The sequence below is a fragment of the Cetorhinus maximus genome, chromosome 5 (genome assembly GCF_964194155.1).
Source record: "Cetorhinus maximus chromosome 5, sCetMax3.hap1.1, whole genome shotgun sequence".
Taxonomy (NCBI): Eukaryota; Metazoa; Chordata; class Chondrichthyes; order Lamniformes; family Cetorhinidae; genus Cetorhinus; species Cetorhinus maximus.
The window spans coordinates 161,620,741-161,633,082 of record NC_135883.1 but is presented as its reverse complement, the minus strand read 5'-3'; the positions used below and the strand labels follow the sequence as shown (position 1 = coordinate 161,633,082).

The window sequence follows — 12,342 nt, the reverse complement described above, 5'->3', positions numbered from 1 at the left end:
GTTCGTATGTCTGACACCAGACTCCCAAAGCAACTGCTCTAGTCAGAGCTCTGTTGCTGCAAAAGACTCCCATGGGGATAGCAGAAATGCTTTAGGGATGTCCGCGAAGCATCCCAGAAGAAGCCAAATATCCTCGCCAATGCATGGCAGCCCCTGGCCTGTGACCGAGCAAAATGGGGAAGGTTCTTTCGGGAAGGCAGCAAACACACCGAGGGACTTTGCCAGGAACACACAAGAGATAACGTTGGAGAGCGCGCACAAACCTCCCAACAACTTATCTACCCAACCCTTCAATCACCACCTGCCCTGCATGTGGCAGAGTCTGCAGATCGTGCATTGAACTTCCTGGCTATTTCTCCAACTGGAGTGGAAGCAAGTCATCCTCAATCCTGAGGGATTGTCAAAGGAGGAAGTGAAAAGGAATAGGAATGCTGCCGATTGTGCTTAGAGATCTGTTGATTAGATTTGAGGGGAGGTGAGGGCGTAGTGGTATTATCATTGGACTAGTAATCCAGAGACTGAGGGTCATGCTCTGGGGACCCGGCTTTGAATCCCACCATGGCAGATGGTGGAATGTGAATTCAGTAAAATATCTGGAATTAAAAGTCTACTGATGACCATGAAACCATTGTTGATTGTCATTAAAAACCCATCTGGTTCACTAATGCCCTTTAGGGAAGGAAATCATTACATGGTCTGGCCTACATGTGACTCCAGACCTACAGCAATGTGGTTGACTCTTAAGATGCCCTCTGTAATGGCCTAGCAAGCCACTCAGTTGTATCAAACTGCTAAAAATAAGTCAATAAGGAATAAAACTGGATGGACCACCCGGCATCGACCTAGGCACCGGAAACGACAACGGCAAACTCAGCCCTGTCGACACAGCGAAGTCCTCCTTACTAACATCTGTGGCCTTGTGACAAAATTGGGAGAGCTGTCTCACAGAAAAGTCAAGCAACTGCCTGACATAATCATCCTCACAAAATCATACCTTACAGATAATGTACCAGACACCACCATCACCATCCCTGAGTATGTCCCGTGCCACCAGCAATACACACCCAGCAGAGGTGGGGCACAGTGGTATACAGGTGGGAGGGAGTTGCCCTGGGATTCCTCAACAGCAACTCCATCCCAAGTCTCATGGCATCAGGTCAAACATGGGCAAGGAAACCTCCTGCTGATTACCTCGTACCGCCCTCACTCAGCTGATGAATCAGTGCTCCTCCATGTTGAAAACCACTTGGAGGAAGCACTGAGGGTGGCAAGGGTGCAAAATATACTCTGGGTGGGGGACTTTAACACCCATCATCAAGAGTGGCTCAGTAGCACCACCACAGACCAAGCTAGCTGAGTCCTAAAGGACATAGCTGCTAGACTGGGTCTGCGGCAGGTGGTGAAGAGGGAAAACCATACTTGATCTCATCCTCACCAACCTGCCTGCCATAGATGCATCTGTCCATGACAGTATTGGTAGGAGTGACCACCCCACAGAGTTTGTGGAGATGAAGTCCCATCTTCACATTGAGGATACCCTCCATCGTATTGTGTGGCACTATCACTGTGCTAAATGGGACAGGTTTCAAACAGGTCTAGCAACTCAAGACTGGGCATCCATGAGGCACTGTGTGCCATCAGCAGCAGAATTATACAATCTGTAACCTCAATGCCCAGCATATCCACCAATCTATCATTACCACCAATCCAGGGAATCGACATGCAGGAGGACATGCCAGGAGCAGCACCAGCCATACCTAAAAATGAGGTGTCAACCTGGTGAAGCTACAACACAGGGCTAGTTACATGCCAAACGGCATAAGCAGCATGTGGTAGACAGAGCTAAGCAATTCCATAACTCACGGATCAGATTTAAGCTCTGCAGTCCTGCTACATCCAGTTGTGAATGGTGGTGGACAATTAAACAACTCACTGGAGGAGGAGACTCCACAAATATCCCCATCCTCAATGATGGAGGAGCCCAGCACAGCAGTGCAAAAGATAAGATTATAGATTACAAAAGTAGGGAGGTCATGTTGGAGTTGTATAGAACCTTGATGAGGCCACAGCTGGAGTACTGTGTGCAGTTCTGGTCGCCAAATTATAGGAAGGATGTGATTGCACTGGAGAGGTTGCAGAGGAGATTCACCAGGATGTTGCCTGGGATGAAACATTTAAATTACGAAGAGAGGTTGGATAGACTTGGGTTGTTTTCGTTGGAGCAGAGAAGACTGAGGGGTGACCTTATCGAGGTGTACAAGATTATGAGGGGCATGGACAGGGTGGAGAGGGAGCAGCTGAAGGGTCAGTCACAAGGGGGCATAAGTTCAAGGTGAGGGGCAGGAGGTTTAGGGGGGATGTGAGGAGAAGCTTTTTTACCCAGAGGGTGGTGACGGTCTGGAATGCACTGCCTGGGAGGGTGGTGGAGGCAGGTTGCCTCACATCCTTTAAAAAGTACCTGGATGAGCACTTGGCATGTCATAACATTCAAGGCTATGGGCCAAGTGCTGATAAATGGGATTAGGTAGGTGGTTAATGTGTTTCTCACGTGTCGGTGCAGACTCGATGGGCCGAAGGGCCTCTTCTGCACTGTGATTCTGTGATTCTGTGATAAGGTGGAAGCATTTGCTACAATCTTCAGCCAGAAATGTCAACTGGATGAACCATCTTGGTCTCCTCTAGAGGTCCCAAGCATCACAGATGCCAGTCTTCACCCAATTCGGTTCACTCCACGTGATATCAAGAAATGCCTGAAGGCACTGCATACCGCAAAGGCTATGGGCCCTGACAATATTCTGGCAATAGTACTGAGGACTTGTGCTCCAGAACTTGCTGCACCCCTAGCCAAGTTGTTCCAGTACAGCTACAACACTGGCATCTACCTAACAATGTGGAAAATTGCCCAGGTATTCCTGTACACACAAAGCAGGACAAATCGAACTTGTTAGCACCCCATCAGTTTACTCTGAACCATCAGTAAAGTAATGAGGGGGTCATCAACAGTGCTATCAAGTGGCACTTGCTTAGCAATAACCTGCTCACTGAAGCCCAGTTTGGGTTCTGCCAGGGCCACTCAGCCACTGACCTCATCACAGCCTTGGTTCAAACATGGACAAAAGAGCTGAACCCCTGAGGTGAGGTGAGAGTGACTGCCCTTGACATCAAGGTAGCATTTTGACCGAGTGTGGCATCAAGGAGCCCTAGCAAAACTGGAGTCCATGGAAATCAACGGGAAAACTCTCTGATGGTTGGAGTCATACCTAACATAAAGGGAGATGGTTGTAGTTGTTGGAGGTCAGTCATCTCAGTTCCAGGACATCACTGCAGGAGTTCCTCAGGGTAGTGTCTTCGGTCCAACCTTCTTCAGCTGCTTCATCAATGACCTTCCTTCCATCATAATGTCAGAACTGGGGATGTTCACTGATGATTGCACAATGTTCAGCACCATTTGCGATTCCTCAGATACTGAAGCAGTCCATGTCCAATTGTAGCAAGACCTGGACAATATCCAGGCTTGGGCTGACAAGTGGCAAGTAACATTTGCGCCACACAAGTGTCAGGCAATGATCATTTCCAACAAGAGAGAATCTAACCATCGCCCCTTGACATTCATTGGCATTACCATCACTGAATCCCCTACTATCAACATCCTGGTGGTTATCATTGAACAGAAACTGAACTGGACTAGCCATATAAATACTATGGCTACAAGAGCAGGCCAGAGGCTAGGAATCCTGTGGCAAATAACTTACCTCCTGACTCCCCAAAGCCTGTCCACCATCTGCAAGGCACAAGTCAGGAGTGTGATGGAATACTCTCCATTTGCCTGGATGAGTGCAGCTCCAACAATACTCAAGATGTTTGACACCATCCAGGACAAAGCAGCCCACTCGATTGGCACCCATCCACAAACATTCACTCCCTCTGCCACCAATGCACAGTAGCAGCAGTGTGTACCATCTACAAGATGCACTGCAGGAACTCACCAAGGCTCCTTCGATAACATCTTCCAAACCCACGACCACTACCACCTAGAAGGACAAGGGCAGCAGATAGATGGGAACACCACCACCTGGAAGTTCCCCTCCAAGCCACTCACAATCCTGACACCCACCTTCTCAATTAGGGGTGGGCAATAAATTATGGATTAGCCAGTGACACCCATATACCATGAATGAATAAAAAAAACAATGCTGCATACATTCAGGGAGGCCAGAGGATTTGGGAAGCCAGCTCTGGTGGAGGTGTGGAACTGTGGTTGCAGTCCCTCTGGGTCTGCAACATGACCAAGAAATGGAGTGAAGGCTGCAGACAAGGGAAGCTCTATAAAGAAGGAAGAGGAGGAGGGGGGCTTTTCAAAGAAGTCCCTGTACCCACCTCGGGCTTTTTGAGAGTATGTCTCTTATCTCCAGCTCAGGCAGGAATGGGCTCTGAGGTGACAGGTTCAACAAGGATGTCTTCATGGAACTGTGCCACTTCCTTCAATCTGACCTGGGACCAGGGTGAGGACAGCGCTGCCATTTCCCAGGAAGCTCACTGTCACATTGAACGTTTCGTTGCCCAGATCTTTCCAGGTGGGAACGGGCGACATCTTGAACATCTCCCAGCTTGCCATCCGTCGGGGCATTCAGAAGGTGACTGAAGCGATCTATGCCAAGAGGGGCAAAAACATTATTTCGTCCCTCAGCAGGGAAAGCAGGATGAAAGGGCAGGTGGCATTGCCAGAATAATGGGATTTCCAATTGTGCAGGGAGCCATCAACTGCACACAGGTGGCTCTGCGGGTCAACGGAGGATTCTGCAGATGTATGACAACCTCCAACACACCTGGATCTTGACAGCCCCGCTTTGGACTGCACCACTTCAGTAGTTTGGGTTGGCTGGCTGATGGGCATCAGGAGGGGCATTGGCGGAGTGAGGGCAAGAATGCTGCCAACCTGAAAGAGGATAGCAGGTTCCTTCTACACAGAGGCACTGGCACTCCCATGGGGGCGATGCCTTAGCACTCCTCGTAATCTGTTGGGGGACGGATAGTTGGGCTGTCGTGAGAGCTTGCAAGCCTCCTTGAGCTCTTAGATCTGCAGCCATGATAGCAGTGGTCTGAGCGTGCATGGATCTCATGACCTCCAGCTTTGCTTCCTCTGCAATGCTGAGATTTTGGGAGGTCCCTGCCTGCGCTGGCGTGGAAAGTGAGACAGTATCCCCCAGCCGCTGCGTCACAGCTGGTGCAGTCGTAGAGTTGCCTACCACCTCCAAGCCGTGGGTGGTCCTCTGCCACTTTGGAGTTGGGCTCCTCCATAGTGACAGTTGGCTGTTTGGCAGGGCAGTCAGTGCCTCATGTATCTCAGTGTATGTGTTCATCAATGTTCTCCTGTCTGCTGCTTCATTAAAGCCCTCATCTGAGTCCCCTGCAGCAGAACTCATCTGCAACCCCACCTCCAGGGGGCTGGCACATATGACAAAATCCTGGCTTCAGCCCGCTTGGGCCTGGTAACTCACCACCCGCAGATCATGACTCTGAAGCCTCTAAGGCCTGCACAATGCCTGTATGTGAGCTGGTGCTTGCGAGTGTCAGGTCAAGTGACAGTGCCTCTACCTTGGATGTCTGGTGCTGCACTCTCTCTCTTCCCCCTGTGGCTGGCCAGGTGACAGTTCTTGGGCATCTGAAAGTAGAAAATCAGAAGGGGAGGGTTGGGCGAGGTATGAGGGGTGGGGAGGAAGGCAGGAGGTCCATGGTTGCACACCCTGCAGCTTGCACATTATGTCATTTGGCAGGATGAGAGTGAGGTAGGAGTTGAGAAGGGGCATAAGGCAGCAATATATCATCGCCTTGAATGTTCTCAGCGACGCTGGATGTAACGGGCTGTGTGTCAGCAGGCCTGATGATACACAACAATATCTTCTCTGTCTGGTTCAGGGGATGAAGGTGTGCCTGTCTCTATCAGCTGTTTGCTGCTGCTCTGCATTTCGTACCACATTACCTTGCAAGAGAGGGGTTAGAATTTCAGTGATTGCACTGCACTGTGTTTGGTTGATGTCCCTGCCATAGCTGAACAGCTGGAGGTATGTAGAGGCAGTGAGAAGCAACTGTGAGATTGGCAGCATTGCTCGCTGTGTGAGAGCGGGGTGGGGTATCTAAATGTCAGGCCTAAGTCCTGACTTGCTAGGGACTGCTGCTTGATGAGTGACGGGTATATGGTGCATTGAGCAGCATAAGAGGGCGGCAGTTTGGTTGGTAGGAGATGTCATTTGAGGATGCGTTCACTGACCTTGACCATCCTTGTGAGGTCATTGAACTTCTCGCGGCACTGCTGTCAGATCCTTGAAATATTCCAGGAGTTTGCCTCCTGGCCACCTGCTCCGATTCCCTTTGGACAGTATTCCCCGGAGGGTCTGCTTTGGGGCATCATGAGGTCCTGAGAATTGCGAGAGAAATGCAAAGTACCTTTTCTTTCCTTAGCCCTAGTTTCAAGCATTTCGTGTTCGACACTGTCACCCCCAACAGGTAGCTGCATGGAAATTACAGGAACGTACTATCTGAAAGAAAGGTAATCCCATAAGCTTGTACAAACTTGGTAAAACAAAGTTGACCCTCTTGTGAGCATCAAATGCCACTTCCATTAGACAGTGCTGCCTCCCCTACCAAGAAAGTGAGAGCTCCCGCATGCTTTGTCGGAACAATATTTAGTCTGCGTTGTAAACTCGCAAGTCAAGACAATGAGATGTAGGCTGCAGATCAAGGCTGCACTCGAGGCATTCGTGACAATGCCTTCGGGTATCCTCCTATTTTTGCATAGCCAGCAATGTTCCTGTATTCCCCCTTTGACTACTTAACCCCCCCAAAGCCCCTCCCCACAGCACACGCACAAAGACACAAATGCTGTGCAATGTAGTTGTGCAGCAGGGCATCGAAATAAAGAAGTGGGATGTGGTTATCTGGGAGATAGCTTCTCACGACCGAGGGAGTGAAGCTAATTGAAAGATAACAAATCTACACCGCCAAGCTCGAGGCCTGCCACTGCTGATACAATAATAAAATCATTCTGGAAGAATCCAGGGTCAGCGAGAGTTTAGCTGTTGTGGGCTTTGACGAAGAGGCTCTGTAATGGTGACTATTAAGTGATATTTAAAGTCTTTTTGAATCATGTCCTGGGCTGTGTGCATGCGTGATAAACTCACTGATAAGTTTGGATGTGTCCAATCCCATCTGTTGGACCTAATGTGGGCAGCTGCCAGATTAACACATGAACAAGTGTCAGGATGCTGCTGATCGGCATCACTGCCAGAGATCCTTGTCAAATGTGACTTCATTTCAGCCAGAAATGGTTCTCAGATTTCTTTTTCTTTCTCTGTCTTTTCTCACTTTTCTTGCATTCTCTTTCCGCTCTTTTTCTTCCTTTTTCATTCTTATTTTCGTTCTCTCTTCCTTTTTCTTTGTTTTGCCTTTGTTCTCCTTTTTGCTTTTGCTTCTTTTCACTCATTTCCTATGTTTTCCTGGCTGTGGACCAGCTATCATTGCAACCCTCTGCATCTCCCTCCAGTACGTTCACCTTAATAACCCCTTGCCATCCATGAACTTGTAGCAAGTAACATTCGCGCCACACAAGTGCCAGGCAATGACCATCTCCAACAAGAGAGAATCTAACCATCGCCACTTGACATTCAATGGCATTACCATCACTGAATCCCCCATTATCAACATCCTGGGGATTACCATTGAGCAGAAAATGAACTAGACTAGCCATATAAATACTGTGGCTACAAGAGCAGGTCAGAGGCTAGGAACCCTGTGGTGAGTAACTCACCTCCTGACTCCCAAAGCCTGTCCACCATCCACAAGGCACAATTCAGGAGTGTGATGGAATACTCCCCACTTGTCTGGATGAGTGCAGTTCCAACAATATTCAAGAAGCTTGACACCATCTAGGACAAAGCAGCCCACTTGATTGGCACCCCATCCACAAACATTCACTCCCTTCACCACTGACGCACAATGGCAGCAGTGGGTCCCATCTACAAGATGCACTGCAGGAATTCACCAAAGCTCCTTCAACAGCACCTTCTAAACCCACAGCCACTACCATCTAGAAGGACAAGGACAGCAGATAGATGGGAACGCCACCATCTGGAAGTTCCCCTCCAAGTCACTCACCATCCTGACTTGGAAATATATCGCCGTTCCTTCACTGTTGCTGGGCCAAAATCCTGGAACTCCCTCCCTTCGTGTACCTACACCACTTGGACTGCAGCAGTTCAAAAAGGCAGCTCACCACCACCTTCTCAAGGGTTATTCGGGTTGGGCAACAAATGCTGGCCCAGCCTGTGGTGCCCATATCCTATGAATGAATAAAAAAATCTTATTGTGAATGATCAAATTTGATTATTATTGCTTTGATAGAGATATGGCTATGGAATGATAACGCTTTTCCCCTTAAAAAGCTTCCCCACCTGGATATACCTGTTGTAAGGTGTCAGGCATAGTTTGGTAGGTCTTATTCAGGTATTTGTGGTCTTAGGTAGTTCATCAGTAAGTATTTATTAAATACTTGAAACTATGTATATGTATGTACAGTAAAGGTCCAAGCTAGGAGCTGTCTCCATGCTTGCTTCTACACACGGCTCTGTCCAACACTACACTGACCTTTAGGTGTGGGTCATGTGTTCTCTTACGTCACTGTGTGGGCGGTACTGTACTCAGTCCCACGTTAAGCCATTTTGTGCCAGACTCTTATACTATACATTCCACTGCTTACCCCGCTCAAACAATCACAGCATTGGTGTAACCCTTATCTCTAAATCTCACCTTGGTCAGTCCCCTATTCTATGGAGGCACTTTCTCCTCCTTTGAGTATTTCATCTTCTTTCGCACCTCTCATCCCTCATTTAAAATAGTTGTCCTCCACTGTCCATCCCAATATCAATTAAAATTTTTCACTGAGATATTTTCCCTGCTTTCTTCTTTCTGGCTCTGAATGACTTCTCATCCTCAGTTATTTCAACTCTATCCTCTAAGCTCACCGCCCTCCTTTTCTCTGTAAATCTTTCCTTTCATGATTCCTCACTCACATCTCCCATGCTCGCTGACCAAAATTGGTTCCTGGTCAAGCAATGCCTCATCATTATTTTAAATCCCTCCATGGCCTTGCCCCTCTCCCTCCCTATCTCTGAATTTCCTTTTGCCATCTAACCCCCGTAGATCTCTACCCTCCACCAATTCTGGCCATTTGTGCATCCACGATTTTAATCACCCCATCATTGATAACCGTGCCTTCAGTTGCTTACATCCTTCTGCTCTGGATTTCCCTCCTTACACCTCTCCTCCTCTCTACCTCAATTATCTCCTTTAGGACACTACTTAAAATGTATCTCCTGACCACGTTTTTGCTCATCTGACCTAATATCTCCTTATGTGGTTTGGTATAACTTTTCTGACAGATTCATATGAGACAATACAAGACTTTGCCAATTAGTGATAGATGAAATTCCGATCCCCTTTTGACCATAGGAAATGATGCAGAGAGCCATTCCGTTAGGCCGCTGCCCATTTTGGCAGCCCTGCAGTTTCCTATTGGGAGTGACAAGTGACCAGTCGACCTTATGTGGGTGAGCATGCCTCAAAGATGGTCAAAAGTTTGGAAGCACAACATCCAACATGTGCACCAACATCCGAGATAAAACACAGCTGGATGACATGGTGGCCTGAGATACTTAAAAATTTAAGGTCTGAAACCTCTGTACAATGGATCATAAGCCTGAGGCCTGGGAACCTGCCAAAACAATTTAAGGGCCTGGAAGACCAGGGTCATAGCATTATGTCAGTTGAGGTTGAGTTGGTATCACACTCAGGTCTGAATCAGAAGGTTTTGGTTTCAAGTCCTGCTCCAGAGAGGTGCTGTCTTTTGGAGAAGAAGTTAAGTTGAGGTCCCATTTTTCCCTTTAGGGAAATGATCCCATTGCATTATTTGAAGATAAACAAGGGAGTTGTCCTGGGCCAATGCTTATCCCTCGACTGACATGACTAAAACAGTTTATCTAGGTTTATCACCTGACAGCGGGACCTTGCTGTTCACAATTTGGCTGTTGTGTTTCCCATGTGACAGGAGTTGCTAAAAGTACTCCAATGGCTGTAAAGGGCTTTAGGACATCCTGAACTTGTGAAAACACTTTATAAATACAAGTTCTTCTTGTTGCAGGCGTTGTGCAGGTCCTGTTGTTTTGAAGATTCCAGACTAACACTGACTGTTCCCAGTGTGACAGGTCCACAAGTGGGAGCAGCCATCTTGCCCATCCTCCCAAGTTCCTGTCCTTCGCTGCTCAGCTTCATCTGGGTTTAGGAACCGGGTGGGGTGAGATCAAATGGGCTGAAGGAGCAAGAAAAGGCCATTCAGTCTCAACTTTGCACCATGTAGGTATGATCACTCTCTCCAATTAACATGGACTGCACCCCCTTCCCCCGCTATATCCTCTAAAACACCTGTGGATCATTTGCTTTAAGGAGCTAAATTCCTTCCCTAAGTTCCTGTTTCCTTCTACGTTAACTTGTCGTTTTGTGAAGCAGTGTCGTTCAATAATCTGCAGTGCTCCTAGTTGAGGAGCGCTCTCTGACTCATTGTAAATGTAAGTCATAATTCCAGTACAAGAACCGTTAAGAGGAAATAATGTCTCGATTACTGGCACTTAGTGGTTAGCTCACATTGAGGATATTTGTTCATATTACTGTAATACTTTGAGTGTATACACAAGATAAGAAGTGAGCACTTCAAAGCTGCCTGCAAAGAAGGAACCTAAATCATGCCAAAGTCATCGATCAGCACCCGGATGTCATTGTCAAACGTCACACATTCTGACCTTTTGCACTTACCCGCTCCTTGTAACATGTGATGCTGATGATTTTCAATGCTCTCCCATTCCCTTCCAAAGGCTCTGGCATCTGCTAGGATGCATTTCCATTGGAGCTAAGCACCTCCCTCTGGGTGCCTCAACAATTACTGAGCCTAGACCATAGCCCAGTGGCGGGCAACCTGTGGCCCGCAGGCCCCAAGCGGCCCATCATGGTCCTGAGTGCAGCCTGCGAGACTTTTTGTTGACCGTTGCCCACGTGCTGGGTTGCCAAATTCTGCTGGCTTCCACCGGTGTAGTTTTTTTTTCCTGCCGGTATTATTAAAGTGATACGCATGCAAAGCAAGGGCACGTGAAGTGAGGTGCGTGTTCCTTGTACACAACATTGACTGTGAGAGCCGTGCGCTCCCTCTGCGTCCAATCAAAGTGCTGCTACAGTTCAACTGGCGTGCCCTGCAAATTCTTATCCATGGGCTCATGGTTAGTGCACATGCCCGATTTCAATCTTGCGGCCCATTGCGATGAAGGAGAGCCACTCGTGCGGCCCGCTCACCAGCCAAGCTTGCCCATCACTGTCATAGCCACATAGAAGGTTACTGCACAGAAGGAGGCCATGCCTGGCATTTTCATATGTTAGACAATTTGACCACAGGTGACCCAATCCTAATGCTACCCAGTATCTACCCATGCATACTTTCTCATCTCAATGGGAACCCCACCTGTCTTTGTTTTCTTCAATAGAATAGCCTTGAAAGCACTCCCATGTGAAAGATCCCGTGGCACTGTTTGAAGTAAAACAGGGGCATTCTCTCTCATGGTGTGGCCAATACATATCCTGCAGCCAACATCTAAAAACAGATTATTACTCTTTATGAGAGCTTGCTATGCAAAATTTGGTTGCTGTCTTTTTTTTACAACAGTGAGTACACTTGTAGAAGTATGTCATTGGCTGTAAAGTGCATTGGGATAATCCAAGGTTGCACAAGGTACTATATAAATGGAAGTTCTTTCTTTCATAATGAGCAGTTAAATTGTGCTCAATAAACCCCGATGATGTTGGGTGGGTAAGAGATCAGACTGCCATAAAAGGCCAGTTGGTTCAACAATGTCCTTCAGGAAAATGAATCTGTCACCCATATCTGCTCCAGCCTACACAAGGCATGCATGTCCCACATTATGTGGTTGACTCTTAAAACCCTCAGCCGGGGATGTGCAATAAATGCTGCCTTGCCAATGCTGCCCACATCCCAAGAGCAAGAGAACAAAAAATGTACCATTGGGAACTAATTAATTTCCTTGAAATCCTGACTTAAGCTGGCCTTTATACAACCAAAGCACAATAAAAATCAGCATGTGACAGGATGTCCATCAAATCTACCATATGGCTTTAATGGCAGGGAGAATGAGAAGGAAATGCATGCACTTGGCAAACCTGTTACTTATTTATAGTAAGATTCAACTGGGAAAAACCTGATTAGTGTTTTATTCCATAACTAAAGATACA

At 47.6% G+C, this 12,342-nt stretch overlaps 1 long non-coding RNA gene across 2 annotated transcripts in view; it reads left to right on the top strand.

Annotated features, from left to right (window-relative positions):
• LOC144681044 (uncharacterized) overlaps positions 1–12,342 on the top strand; it is a 126,675-nt gene that overhangs the window by 42,453 nt on the left and 71,880 nt on the right. The window lies entirely within an intron of this gene.